Genomic DNA, 15,711 nt, shown 5'->3' on the forward strand with positions numbered 1-15,711 from the left:
TAGAGACTCTGATAACCTTAATATCAAGGTAGGAGGAGGGCTGTCTAAGTTTAATTACCTAATAAATGTAAAGGGTACACTGTTCCAAAGGGAAAGAAAAGGGGCCTAATCCTACAGGAGCGAGAACCCTCATGCATCGCTTTGGATGACTAGTTTCATCATCGGGAAAGCTCCTCGTCAGGCCAGTGCTGCAATGCCTGACAGGCTCCCCGAAGGGGGCTCTTAACCGTATTGCTCTGGGAGTAGCAAATAAAACTAGGTCGTATAGGTGAACTACCTTAATCAGAGTACCTGAGCACTAGGGAGAGAAAAAAGGATTAAAATTGGTTATCCATCTTGAACATACATCATAAATTTAATCAGCAATCATAAGATGGAGACCAAGGTTAAAATCAAAAAGGAGAGTAAATGGGTGAGTAATAATGCTCACTTACTCTTCTACAGGAATGCGAGAGGACTAGACCTATTATGGTACCTCAAGTCATGACCCTTTGGATCGGGACGCTGTCAGGAGGGTAGGTGAATCGACCTAAAAACACGGCAAAATTATTGTCTGTTCCGGTTCCTGACATGTGTTACCTATGGAGCTTTATCCTGAGACTGGGGATGGGCGATCTTTTTTGACGTAGCAGGTTGACTCAAAGTAAGTGACTGCTCTTTGTTTTTGTTGTTTTTGACCCCCCCATTAGAGTTGGCAATTATTTATTGTTTGGAGAAGTTGTTATTTTTGCACGTGTCCTGATGAAACGTCAATGGATCCCGCTGGACCACTAGACGCGAAACATGTAGACCCACGACTTGCGGTGCCATAATAGGTCTAGTCCTCTCGCATTCCTGTAGAAGAGTAAGTGAGCATTATTACCTTTTCTTTCCCTTTGGAACAGTGTACCCTTTACATTTATTAGGATCATTATTGAGAGATTGTGCACTGGACCATTATCCTCCTGGTCCCTCCCCTTCTTTAATAAGTTTAAATAACTTCAGATGAAGTCCTGGGTTGGAAATGTAACAGAGGAAGTGGGAAGTACTAATGGACTGGTGGACCAGATGCAGCTGGACATCTCGATGAAGAAGGAAGTGGCGAGATGGTATTGGCTGATGTTGGATATTGTGGATGGGGAATTTAACCTCCCGGAAGAAATCTTAAAGACTTTTGGCAAGTATCTAGTTGTATAACACTGTTAAACCCGCTGCGTTAAGGAGAAATCATCTATTCTCTATCCACAGAGCCTTCTGGACTCCCAAAAATTGTCCAGGCTCAGACAAGATAACGTGGTGAGGTGTAAGAAGTGTGGTTTTGCATCAGCTGATGATCTACATATGTTTTTTGACTGCCCTTTACTTCGTACGTTTTGGCAAGAGGTGGGGGATGCAATTAATGACATTCTTCCCTCAAGACCAAAGGTAAGACCTTCGATTGTGATGTTTGTCTGCTCATATGAGACACATAAGATGGGTAGAGATGGAGCTAAACTGTTTTATATGATGCTTGTGGCGAGAAGCAGTGCTTAATTTATAAATAAAAAGGTGCCGGTGCTCAAAGCCCTCCTCTTAAACACGCGGCTGCTGCAATTAAATGTGTGAACACGGAATACTGAGGCGGCGTAATCCTGGAGCCATCTCGGGCCTCTTTAATCTATACAGAGCCACTCCCTGCCCCTTCAGCTCACTCTTGCAGCTTTCTACTTTCTTCCTTTGAGACGCTTTTTTTTATTTTTCCTTCATCCGTCTTTCCGATATGTGTCTTTTGCTCCCAGCAAATGCTTGAGGCAGAAGAATAAGCTCCGGCCCTCAAAAATAAGTGCCGGTGCTCAGCACCGGAAACAACAAGCACAAATTAAGCACTGGCGAGAAAGGAGATTTGTAGGAAATGGATCAGCCCTATCCCCCCTACTTTTATCAAATGGAAAAATTCTCTAATTCACTATCATAAGTTTGACTGTTATAAAGTTTGTAAGAGGATCAGATTTTGGAATCTGCTGAAGCAATGGTTGGGAAGTGGGGAGGTATAAATAGATAGGATGTGATCCTATGATTATATCCTTCCCTCTGCTTTCCGCACTAGAGTTTTGGATGGAAAGTCTGTCCCGGACAGGGGTGACGACGTTAGGGTTGGGAAGAGAACAGTTGGGTGAGAACCTTTGCTGCACCTCACCCCCACCCCCCATTATCGGTCATGTGAGGGAAATTTGGAAGATATATGAGGATAAACCCCCCCCCCCAAAAAAAAAAAATCAGGTAAGCAAAACAGTCAGAAAGTGGTGCAAACACTGTAGAATACAATAGGATGCAATAGGCCTAGGGGCAACACAAACCATATACTAAGAAAGTGGAAAGCGGACCACAAATGGACCCCTAGGCTAGTGTAATGTGTAGAGGGTTGCTGAGAGTGTAAGAAAACAGTAAGGGTGTAAAAGATACCCCACCCCAAGAGCCTGGAAAGTAGGAGTAAAGTACTACTATTTCCCCAGAAACACACTAAAGTCGTGATAAAGGATTTTGAAAGGACCACAACAGACTGCAAAGCACTGAAGATGGATTCCTGGACCTGAAGACCTGCAAAGGAAGGGGATCAAGTCCAAGAGTCGCTAAAGTGTCCGGGGGGCAGGAGCCCACTAAACCCCGGATGAAGGTGCAAAATGGCTGCCTCCAGTTGGAAGAAGCTTCAGGTTTTGCAACAACGAAAGGAGCTAGGAAGTTCTTCTTCGTGCAGAAGATGTCCCATGGTATGCTGGAGGAAGCAGAGTTGTTTCCTTGGCAAAATACCGCAAACAAACCTTGCTAGCTCCAAGAGTCGTGGTTGAAGAAAAAGGGTGCTGCCCGGGCCCAGGAAGGACCAGGATGTTGCCACTTGGGAGAGGAGACAGAGGGGGCCCTCAGCAACGTAGAGAGCCCACCATAAGCCATAAGCAGGAAGGACCCGCAGAAGCCCTTGAACACGGGTTCAAGAGGTCTGAACACGGCAGTCGTCTCAACACTGCAAAGAGAGGTCCCACGACACCGGACATCAACTCAGGGAGCTGAGCATCGCAGGACAGAGTGCTGGGGACCTAGGCTCAGCTGTGCATGCAGGATTTCTTGGAAATGTGCACAGAAGCCCTTGTAGCAGCAGTTCACGTAGTGCACAGGATTACTGTCTGGAGAGGGGAGGCAAGGACTTACCTCCACCAAATTTGGCCACTGGACAGTCTGTGTCACTTGGGTCCACCACCTGTGTTCAATGGGCCACCGCTCGTCAGGGTGAGAGGGGACCCAGAGTACCAGTGAAGCTGAAGTTTGGTGCCTGCTGAAGCAGGGGGAAGATTCTGTCGACCCACAGGAAATTTCTTTGTGGCTTCCGGTGCAGGGTGAAGGCAGGCAGCCCCCAGACCATGCACCACCAGGAAACAGTCGAGAAAGCCGGCAGGATTATGCACTACAATGTTGCTGGTAGTCGTCTGTTTGTTGCAGTTTTGCAGGCGTCCTGGAGCAGTCAGCAGTCAGTCCTTGGCAGAAGTCGAAGAGAGAAGTGCAGAGGAGTCCTGCTGGATTCTTGCAAGTCGTTATCTGAGGAAAAGCCCACTGGAGAGACCCTGAGAGGAGGATTGGCCACCTAGTCCGGTAAGCACCTATCAGGAGGGGTCTCTGATGTCACCTGCTGGAAATGGCCACTCAGAGGCCTCCAGAGTGCCCTCACACCTCTGGAAACAAGATGGCAGAGGTCTGGGACACACTGGAGGAGCTCTGGGCACCACCCCTGAGGTGGTGATGGACAGGGGAGTGGTTACTCCCCTTTCCTTTGTCCACTTTTGCACCAGAGCAGGGACCGGGGGTTCCCTAAACCACTGTAGACCGGCTTATGCAAGGAGGGCACCATCTGTGCCCTTCAAAGCATTTCCAGAGGCTGGGAGAGGCTACCCCACCCCAGCCTTTAACACCTATTTCCAAAGAGAGAGCGTGTAACACCCCTGCTGTCAGAGGAAATGCTTTGTTCTGCCTTCCTGGGACTGGGCTTCCCAGACTTCTGGAGGGCAGAACCCTGTCTGTGGGGTGGCAGCAGCGGTAGCTGCAGAGAAAACCCCAGAGAGCTGGTTTGGCAGTACCGGGGGTCCATAGTGGAGCCCCCGGATGCATGGAATTGGCTCCCAAATACCATATTTGGCATAGGGGGACAATTCCATGATCTTAGACATGTTACATGGCCATATTCTGAGTTACCATTATGAAGCTACAAATAGGTATTGACTGGTGTCCCGCACCCACAAAGTCCGGGGAAATGGCCCTGAACTATGTGGGAGCACCTTTGGTAGTGCAAGGGTGCTCTCACACTTAGTAACCTTGCACCTAACCTTCAGCAAGCGAAGGTTAGACATATAGGTGACTTATAAGTTACTTAAGTGCAGTGAAAATGGCTGTGAAATAACATGTGCGTTATTTCACTCAGGCTGCAATGCCAGTCCTGTGTAAAGGTTTGTCTGAGCTCCCTATGGGTGGCAAAAGAAATGCTGCAGCCCATAGGGATCTCATGTAACCCAAATACCCTGGGTACCTAGGTACCATATAATAGGGAATTATAAGGGTGTTCCAGTATGCCAATTGAAATTGGAAAAAATGGTCACTAGCCTATAGTGACTAATTTAAAGGCAGAGAGAGCCTGAGCCCTGAGGTTCTGATTAGCAGAGCCGCAGTGACACAGTTAGGCACTACACAGGTATACACATTCAGGCCACAAACTATGAGCACTGGGGTCCTGGCTAGCAGGATCCCAGTGAGACAGGCAAAAACATACTGACATACATGTAAGACTGGAGGTAACATGCCAAGAAAGATGGTACTTTTCTACATAGGTGCACTGAAAGTGTGCCACTTCTTTGTGGCACACTTTCAGTGCACCTCCTAGAGGGATGTTTGCTTCTGACCCACACTCATAATATGGCACGGACACAGAGGCAAACACTACTTCATTTGCCTGGGCCCATGTCCCCATGCAAATGGGGGAATGCCCACTTATGATAGTGCCAACCTGCAAGGGGATGTCTGGGTGTTCCCCCCTCGAGAGGGCTGCCTTTAGGAGGCACACGGAAAGTGTGCCACTTCTTTGTGGCACACTTTCAGTACACCTCCCAAAGGCATGTTTGCTTTTGCGCCAATGTCCATAATATGCAACGGACACAGAGGCAAACTGACTCCTTCATTTGCATGAGGCCACACATGGGCACCCATACAAATGAGGAACGGCCTCTTGTGACAGCACTGGCGCAAAATGTGTGCCAGCACTATCTGTATTATAGAAGGGGATGCACAAGCATCCGCAGCCTCTTCTGTAATACCGTTATGCCCCAGGAGTACACAAAGCAGGCACGCTCACCCGTTGTGCCGCCAGGGTACAATGTATAATACGACCCTAAATGTTTATGCCCCTGCTCATTGAGGAAAATAATCAAATGGTTGGGACCAGCCGTTTTGAAAAGCAGTTGTGAAAAGATTTGAGGCAGCTCTGCACGGGTACATTAAAACAGGAGTTATTGATGTTAAACCGGGAGGGAGACTTACAATGCCCGCTGTCTCCCCACCGCACTCCGTATTCCTCCAGTGTTCTGTTCTACGCGCTGCGAGCTGCGCACAGCGCACACACAGCGCGTGGATCAGAATCAATGAAATACCACACATCTCCCTTCCTTCAAATAAAATGAACAACAACACATAAAATGCCTCAACATCACTTAAAACGAATATATGTGTGATTAATACACAAAGTAAACATCACATCATAGAATACTTAAACACAACCTAATAAGAATGATTATGTAATTAATTTGTGTAATGCATCGATACAATGAACATGAATGAGAAGGATTTCCTTATATAGCACAACATATTGATGATACTAACAAAGTTTACTTTAAGCAGAGACAAAGTCAACAAACCTCTTAGGCCTTCTCAACATCGACTTGTCTCTCACCTTCACACCTACCCGCCCACTCTTATTCAAGGGTGTTTCATTAGTACTAGTAGTACCCTTACCAACATTGTTTCCCAAACTGTTTTCCACCTTCCACAACTTTTCCTGATTAAACTGTGCAGGAACCTTTATAATTTTTCCTCGGTTCCACACATTCCCATCGCTCAGCAACAGGGTATACTTGTACACTTTCCTCACCTCCAAAGGCTCTGAAAATTTAGATTCCCCTTTAGCTGTCCATGCACTCTTCACCACTCGCACCCAATCTCCAACTTTGTAATCACCAGGTATTTCACTCATCTCAAATTGCTTTCTTCTCACACCTTTTGACAACAATGCTCTCGGTTTTCTACCTCTCATGACCTCAAAAGGTGACTTTCCCGTCAAACTATGGGGAGTAGTACGGTAAGACCAAACCAGATCCTTCACTGCCTTATGCCAATTCACTCCATTATAAATCGCTAATTGCAACCCCTCTTTCAGCGTCCTGTTCCACCTCTCCACCAAACCATTACTCTGTGGGTAATAAACAGATGCTCTGATGTGCTCTATGTCAAATTTACCTTACAAATCTTTCATGACACTAGATACGAACTGCACACCATTGTCAGAAACTATTGTCTCAGGAATCCCTTCTGAGTCAAATAAATCCACCAAGAACTCCACAACTCTCATTGTATTTATATTTTCTACAAATCTCACAACCGGCCACCTGGAAAAATAGTCCACAACCACCAAAGCATATTTAGGTACACTTCCTAAAATATTAAACGGACCCATAATGTCAATGTGTATTTTCTTCCACGGCCCGTCCAATTTATCAGACACAACAAGATCACTTTTAACCAACTTTTAGGATTTGTCGCTCCACGCACACAACACGCACTCCCTCACATGATGTTCCACCTCCCTATCCAGGCCTGGCCACCAATACTCAGATCTGACCTCTTAGTAGCGCTCATCCCAAGATGACCCTCGTGAGCCAATTTTAACACCCGTTCCCGCAGAACAGATGGAACAACCAACTGCTCACCCCTGAACACAACTCCGTTCTCCATACACAACTCTATGCCCACTTGTCGAAAGTACTCAGCCTCGCAAGAAGCACTCCCTCTATTTGGCCATCCTTGACGACAATAACCCATCACCTCTTGTAACACGCCATCATTTTGAACTTCAGACATCCACTCTTGTGAGATTCTGCCTTCTGTCACACATCCTACATCCACGTCCACTGATGCTATGAGTTCATCGGGTTCAGATTCACCCATACAACCCAACACAGACTTTACTGGAAGCCTTGACAGACAATCAGCCAGCACATTTTATTTTCCTGGAAAATACACCAAATCATAGTTGTACTCCAACATTCTGGCCACCCAACAAGCTATTCTAGGTGTGGCCCTACCCGCACCCTTGGTCGAAAATACTTCTACCAACGGACGATGATCAGTGCGAATCTCAAATTTCAAACCCCACACAAACTTACGGAAATGATTAACACCCCACCAACACGCCAAAGCTTCCTTTTCGATGGTGGAATAATTCATTTCTGATGAACTCAATGGTCTAGATGCATACCCTATTGTCACTTCCTTTCTAGCTCTTCTTTGCATTAATACGGCTCCCAGTCCCACGGAACTGGCGTCAGTATTAATTATGATCTCATCCCTAGTGTCAAACGGTTTAAGAGCTGGAGCTGAAGCAATTTGTTTCTTCAACAAACAAAACTCTCTCTCACAATTCTCACTCCATACAAATTGTTCCCTCATGCACAATAACTTCCTCATGTTTACCGTCTTGTTGGCAAACTTGGAGATAAATTTTACTCCGCAAGACCTAAAAACAATCTCAATTGATCCTTACATGCGGGAGAAGGCGCACCTTCAATTGCCTCTACTAAATTCAATTTAGGCAAAATACCATCTTTGTTAATGGAGTGACCCAAGTATTCCACTTCAGGCACACTCAACCTGCATTTCTCCAATTTGATCGTCAGCCCGCTATCCCTTAAAACACTCAACACCTTTCTCATGGCACCATCATGTTCATTCTGGTCTCCGCCAAACACCAAGATATCATCTTGAAAATAAGTAACGCCAGAGACATCTTTAAGTAAATGATGCATTGCCCGTTGAAATACTGATGACGCTGACGCCAAACTAAAAGGCATGCGCTTAAATCTGTACGCCCCCTCTGGAGTGATGAAAGAGGTTAATGTACGTGACTCAGGATGTAACTCAATTTGGTGATACGCTAATGATAAATCCAAGGTAGAAAATACACTTGCCCCATTCACTGTGGATAACATTTCACCAATATTGGGCAGAGAGTGTATATCCACCCATATAGCAGCATTAAGGTCACGCAAATCCACACTCAAGCGCATGTCTCCATTAGCCTTCTTAGCAATCACCACTGGCGCCAACCACTCCGACGCCTCGACCTCTTCTATCACATCTTGCTCTGACAACTTGGATAATTCACGTCGTAATTGTTCCCTCATTACAATTGGCACAGGACGGGGTTTATGCGCCTTTGGTACAGCATCCCGCTTCAAGATAATTCTATGCATAAACCCCTTTAACTTTCCTAACTTATTGTTAAACACTTGGGGAAATTCTTCCACAAAATTGGCCTTTTGCACCATATGTACGCTGGACTTCGACCCCAACACTTGATCGAGGTGATTAGGATCAAGAATTATGCCAAGGTCCTTTTGCTGCGGCCAACCTAACAAATTAGTACCTTCCTCCACAAAATATACCTTTGACTTGATTACTGTCCCTTGAAATTCTAGAGAGGCATCCATATACCCCACAAGCTCAATAGGTTTGTTACCATACGCTAGCAAACGCACATCAGGAGGTTTAATATAATGCGCAGGAAAACTAGACATATTTTCTTTTCCAATCAAAGTATATCTCGCCCCTGAGTCAGCCATCACGAGTACATCTACTCCATCAATGTTAATTACACAGTGCAGACCATTTGAACTCACACTCCCAACATCCACCACCTGCAAAATAAATTGTTGAGAGTCAATATCTTCACTATCACTACCCACAGGATTGATTGCACCTCTACCCCTCCTTGAGCTCATTGCGCTCATTTGCTTCCCTTTGCACACTCTTGCGAAATGTCCTTTGGACTTGCACTTCCTGAACACTTGGCCAGCAGCAGGGCAGCACACATCAGACGCTATGGGTCCCTTGAGGCCACATTTATAACAAATAGTATCTTTTCTTCCCTCCATCTTCGCTGAAGTTCCAATTAAATCCTCCTTTTTGAACTTATAGTCTCTTCCAATAACCGCATTCACAGCTCCCGACGCGGTAGATAGTTCCTTTAAGCCATCACTCGTTATTTCAATTCTTTTGATGAAGTCAATGGCTTTTTGTAATGTCAAATCTTCTGTATTTAACAATTTTTCTTGAGTTTTTTTATCATTAACTTTCAAAACCAGTTGGTCTCTCAGCATTTCATCCTGAAAATGACCATAGTTGCAAGTTGCAGCCAAAATCCTCAAACTTGCCACATAACTTTCAACTGACTCTCCAGGCAATTGGCTTCTTTTAAAAAATTTAAAACGCTCCACAACAACATTTTTCTTTTTCCCAAAATTGGAGTTCAACTGTTCCATGGCAACCTCGTACTCATCCTCATTCTGGTCTTCATCCTCATAAGGATATGGTAAATGTTTCAAAATGTGCCTTCCTTCAGCCCCCAAACAGTGTTTCAACATGGCCAGTTTTCTGGATGCAGTGAATAAATCTCCACCCACAGCCAAGACATACGCTTCGAAACCCTCTTTCCAGTCCTCCCATGATATGACAGGTTCCCCAGGAGTGTTAAAAAAAAAACTTGGCTCTATAAAACCTTCCATTGTTATTATTATTGTTTTTAAAAATATATATATATATATTTTTTCTTATTTATTAATTGTCACAAAAAAAATAAAAAACACCAAAATTATAGTATTTTCCGTTGCAAACCAACTAATATGGGCTTGAAAACTCCGAAGTAAGCTTCTTACAGTTGCTAGGCAACAAGCACCCCACCATTTTCTGTTGACAAAGCCTTCAAAAGAAACTAGATACTGTTGCTAAACAACACTCCCACACGACGATTGTATCAGTCTCTCAACTGGGAAGAAGTTGCTTTCCATGTAAATTTGAATAAACAAATTTAAGAGGCTCCTATAGATGTTTAAAAACTGAACAAACAGCTGATGAGAAGATTACACAGCCGTTGCCTCAGTCGATAAATACAGCATGTCTCTCCGGTCAGCAAAGCCACACATCCTCGTGGCCAGTGAAAAGATTTGAGGCAGCTCTCCACGGGTACATTAAAACAGGATTTATTGATGTTAAACCGGGAGGGAGACTTACAACGGCCGCTGTCTCCCCACCGCACTCCGTATTCCTCCAGTGTTCTGTTCCACGTGCTGCGAGCTGCGCACGGCGCACACACAGCGCGTGGATCAGAATCAATGAAATACCGCAAGTTGCTCTTATGTGAATGAGTCTGTAAAGTACGCCGCCGTGGGAGAAATCTGGAAATGTATTCCTTGGCTACATTTATGAATGTGGACATTAAATTGCTGGCTGTTAAGGAAGAAGGGACTCTCATTTACAGGGTCCCTTTTTTGTGATCTACTGCTCTATTAGTGGAGCAGGTTTTTAAATCATATGTTACTTTTTATATATTTAAAAAAAGGTAATGATTTTTGTCGGAAAATTAGCTTCCAGAACAGTATATTTATAATTACTTGATTAGTTATATATATGTTTTACTCGGGTACTAATAGCTAACGGTCACACAATTTTTTTATATTTAGTATATAGTATGTTTATCTCTGAAATTTCAATGGTTTTTAACCCCCTTAGTATGTGAGTCAGACAATGGTCGACTCTGGCACGGCCTCCCCAGGACATTTGTCAGCCATGGGTTGACACTGGGAGAGCTAAAAAGGATACTCCGGTGCTTGCACCAGAAGAATCCTTATTTAAAGACAAATGGCGGGAAGACTCGGAATTGCTTCTGTGTGAGCCCCTGCTCATCTGTGGCACCAGCACACCGCGAGGCACAATTACGTCATGGATTCCCCACCAGAGCTGCAAGAAGAAACAGGTGATTGCTCTCTCCCACTCTGGTGTTATGGTATGTTATTTTAGTTTATAAAATGCAACAAATCATACCCATAGTATACCTTAGTGCTCAGCCAGCACATAGCACACCTCCAGAGCCGTAAACAGCCAGGTTTTCAACATTTTCCTACATTTGATCAAATCCATGCAGTAGCAGAGATGGAGAAGGAGTTGATTTCAGCGAGTGGGGGTCATGAAGGAAAAGGCAGTACCACCGCATCTAGAGGTGCAGATATGTGGGACCTTCAGAAGCTCCTTGTCGCTAGATCTTAAAGTACGAAAAGGTTGATAACGATGCAGTTAATCCATTAGGTATCACAGGTTTCTACCCATCAAGGACTTACAGGTAAAGCAGCATATTTTTAAAAAGATGCACTTTCTGATGGGAGCCAATGAAGAGCTCCAAGAGTAGGCACTGAGGGGAAGCATGCCGGAAGACTACAGACCAGCAGTATTTTGCACCACCTGGAGCTTAGACAGTAAGGTGTTATCAACTGCCAGAGCCAAAGCATTACTGTAATCAAGGCGGCTTATGACCAAAGCCTGGAAAGAATGCTAAAAACAGCCTTCCCAGGTTTGAAGGAGGTCTCATTGGAAAGGGGTGGGGCACAGCCAGGAAATTCACAAGGCCACCTAAGATATTTGTTTGGAGGGGGTCAGCCCTTGTGGCAATAGGCAGACATCCCCAACCCTCAGGGGACATAATTTGTGAAAATAACATGATTATTGGAAAAAGTTAACAAAAAATAAAACCAGTGAATTTGTCAAGGAATCAGTTCTCCCTGCATCAGGGCTGTCCCCATGTTGTGCCCCATTTTATTTTAAAAATATGTTTTCCCTTGGAGATATGGGGACGATCACGGCCCCCAGGGGAGCTGCACTTTTCTTGAAAAAACACTAACTGGGATAGACCCTGAGCACATGGGTTGTCCCCTTTTGGGGGCCAGATATATATATTTAAAAATGTTTATTTTCCCTGGAAGGGCACATTATTTCCACCGAGGGTAAAACACACATTTCTAAAAATATATACATATTGCATATGGCACACAAATCTACCTTCTGCAGATTATGCAGCAAATAGTTGATTTGTGTGGCATATGCGTTTTTTTTCTTCTAACACAAAGGGCTCAATGTGTGACGACAGTGGAGTGGCTTGCACAAAAGTTGACTTGCCATCTTTCAGTTGCTTATTTCTGCATTTGGTTGGCAAACCGTTACAAATGAGGTGAACTGTTTGTCCAGACATTATTACCATGTTTACAGATTGAAAATAATGAAGTTATACTATACAAAATGCGGCACATTATGCCACATAATTTGCCTTTAATTGCTGTATACTTTTGTCACTCCTGTTGCACTATTTGTTGCTCTCCTGCCACATAATTCCAGTGACCCTGGTGACAGCACTGTGAGTTTTCACAAGGAGCACACCTGTGCACAAAGATGCATGGGCTACTATGTGAATGTATGCTTCTTGAGATCAATATTTAAGTTGTAGCTTTGGGAAATTATTTTTATACTGGCAATGCCTCAGTATAATCCCCCAAAAATAAAGTTTTGCATAAGCCACAATGAAAGTATGCTGTGGAAGTATGGGGCAAGGGGATGTAATACTGGGTCTTTTTCGTCTTTATTTGTGTCTTTGGAGAACCTGCAGATTTGTCAAAAAAAGATAAGACTTTTTTTTGTTTATTTACTTCTGCACACATCTCACAGACTCACACATCCACTGGCTGATTTAGAATAATACTTTATCCTTTTTTGCTAAGAACAGTGTTTTAGAAGGAAGGTTTTAGCTGGTCAGCAGAGGTGGTGTCTCAGTGGATGACTCCTGCCTAAGCCCCAACCTAAGTTATGGAGGACAGATCTTACGCAGGATCAGATAGTAAGATAGCATCTGAGGGAGAGGAAAATGGAACAGAAGCCAGAAGTGACTTTTCAGTAGGTGGAGTTCCAACCGATGACTTATTTTCCCTCAATCATGAGGGACATGATGATGACAGTCATGATGTTCCTTCACAAGAACAGTCTGTGCCATGAAGTGACCGTAGCAGGGTAGACCAACCCAGAGAACAGACACCTGCTGCAGCAAGCACAGACAGTGCTCTGTTGGCAGCCCCCGAATTTAGTGCTGCCCTAATTCCCCATTCACTGGCAGCACTGGATATACAGTCGATAAAGCACATTTTGTGCCCATCTCCTTTTGAATGTTGATTACCATGAGCAAATTGTACAGCAAACAAATTTATGTGCAGAACAGTTTCTAAGGGATCATGGAGGCACTCTAGGACATAATTCTAGCGCACACTGGTTGACTTTCACTTCACTTGAGGAGTTGAAGACAACTTTAGGCCTTACATTCAAAATGGGGTTGGTGCACAAACCAAGCTTGAAGTCCTACTGGTCTACTCACATGGTTTGGGTAACACCTTTGCACCGTACATGAGCAGAGGTCAGTTTTTGCTATTGCACCGTATGCTGCATTTCAATGAGAATTCTGCAGCTTTGTCTCAGGACCATCCCGACCATAACAGGTTGTTCAAAATTTGGCCTGTCATGGAACATTTGTCTTGCAGGTTTCTCGAAATTCATACTTCTGGGAAGTATATAACCATTGATGCGTCCTTGATCATGTACAAATAGCAGCTGCTGTCCAGGCAGTACATTCCAAGCAAAAGAGCTTGCCATGGCACCAAGTTATACATGCTGTATGAGAGCTCTACTGGCTATGTATAAAGCTTGAGGGTGTATACAGGGAAAAACTCCACTTTAAACCCTGTAGGGTTCCCTTCCATGCTAGGAGACACAAGAAGGATTGTACAGGAGCTTGTCCAGCCACTCATTCACAAAGGATATAATCTTTATTTGGATAACTTTAATACAGTATTAGAGCTGTTCAATGAGCTGTACAAAGCTGCCACTGTGTCATGCGGTACAGTTCGTTGTCACCACACAGGATTTGTTTGAAAGAAGCTCCAAAAATTCCACCGCACTGACTTGCATTCTAACAAACTGCTCACACTCAAGTTCTCTAATAGGAGTGAAATGTACATTCACAATCCCACCTCTATACTTGATCACAATAAGTACAGGAGTGGAAAAGAATGACCTTGTTCTTCAGCCATGCAGCATGAGTCATAAAACTTGGTATAAGAAGTTGTTTACTCACCTGATCTAAATGGTAACATACAATGTGAATGCTGTTTCTTGTCAGACAACCACAGGAAGACTCATGTCTTTCTTGACCTTTAGTTGTCCGTCATTGAAAGTTTTACTGCTATAGAAGCAAGAGCCTCCACTTCTGATGGATGATGTGGCAAGGCTGCATGATTGATACTCTGCTGACTATATTCCTGCAACTGCTAAAAAGACTCGACCATGTCATTGTTGCATAGTCTGCTGTAAGCAAGGAAAGAGGCTGGTGAATTGTTGTTACTGTCTCCAGTGCCCAACTCAGCCAGCCCTTTGTTTTCCTATCTGCTTTGTTTTGTACCACACTGAAGTGGAGCTGTCGGAACATATGCCTTTCAATGGCTGTGCATGGATAACTCCCTTCAATGGGCTACTACTTCACTAGGGAAGCAGCTGTAGACATTTTTTCCCTCTACTTGAGGAAATCATGGATTTGCTTATGGTATGCTCTAACCCTTAATACCCCATGAAAGTGGTGGGTGTTCTGTTTGCCGAATGACAAGTGTATTATAGTCACCACACTGCACATAACTGTGGATGGAACACAAGTACCCTGTGTGGCAAAAATGTAAAATCTTGCTAGTTTTAAAAGTACTCTTTGGAGAACTTAGGCAGTCTTCACCAGCACATTTGCCTTAGTTTTAATGGTAGATATGCTCACTCAGTTTTAGGTCTGTGCCTTGCATGGCAGTCTCAGACACTCTGAATTTGCATCCACTAACTGGAAGGAGTTGGATTTAGAAACTTGAATGCACTCAGGGCGCTTTGAAAACAAGTTTTCTTGAGCATCAAGTAGTTAGTAAAGGTTCACTTGACAAGTATACAGGATTAGTCAGGACTTTGAAGAGGACAGAGACATAAACAGATAGGAAAAGGCTGGGCTAGGTGTGTTTTCACAGGGATATCCCTTAGGTAGAAGGCAGCTAGTCAAGGTAGTACAGCTACACAAGCTGTCACTTCATTTTCACAAACAGCCAAACTCCATCAGCACTGCACTCAGCCCGATACCTAATTACTTCCTCACTCAACTAAGCAGATGACTCCACACCATACAGAATGCAGCAGGCAGCCTCTTCACTCAACCTCCTGACATATGCACACCCTGCAAGCTCCTTACATACACGAAACACACCCTCAAAACTGCCTCTGATTTCAAAAACCTTCCAGACACCATTGCTCAGGCAGACTTATACTCACACACATTCCATGCATACACAACACCAGTACAGGGAGAAGTAACTTCTAATTTGCTCTGAAAGCACAAAGCAGAAGATGTGGCTCTTCCACTAGGTGAATCCATAGATTAGTCCTGACTGCTCCTGGGTCAGTGACAGGATACCCTTCTGGGTGATATTGCACTTTACAAACACTCAAAACATTACAGCGAACTCTGCACCCAACACTACATGTATGGGTGACATGCAT

Source organism: Pleurodeles waltl, chromosome 8 (assembly GCF_031143425.1).
Source record: "Pleurodeles waltl isolate 20211129_DDA chromosome 8, aPleWal1.hap1.20221129, whole genome shotgun sequence".
Classification (NCBI taxonomy): Eukaryota; Metazoa; Chordata; class Amphibia; order Caudata; family Salamandridae; genus Pleurodeles; species Pleurodeles waltl.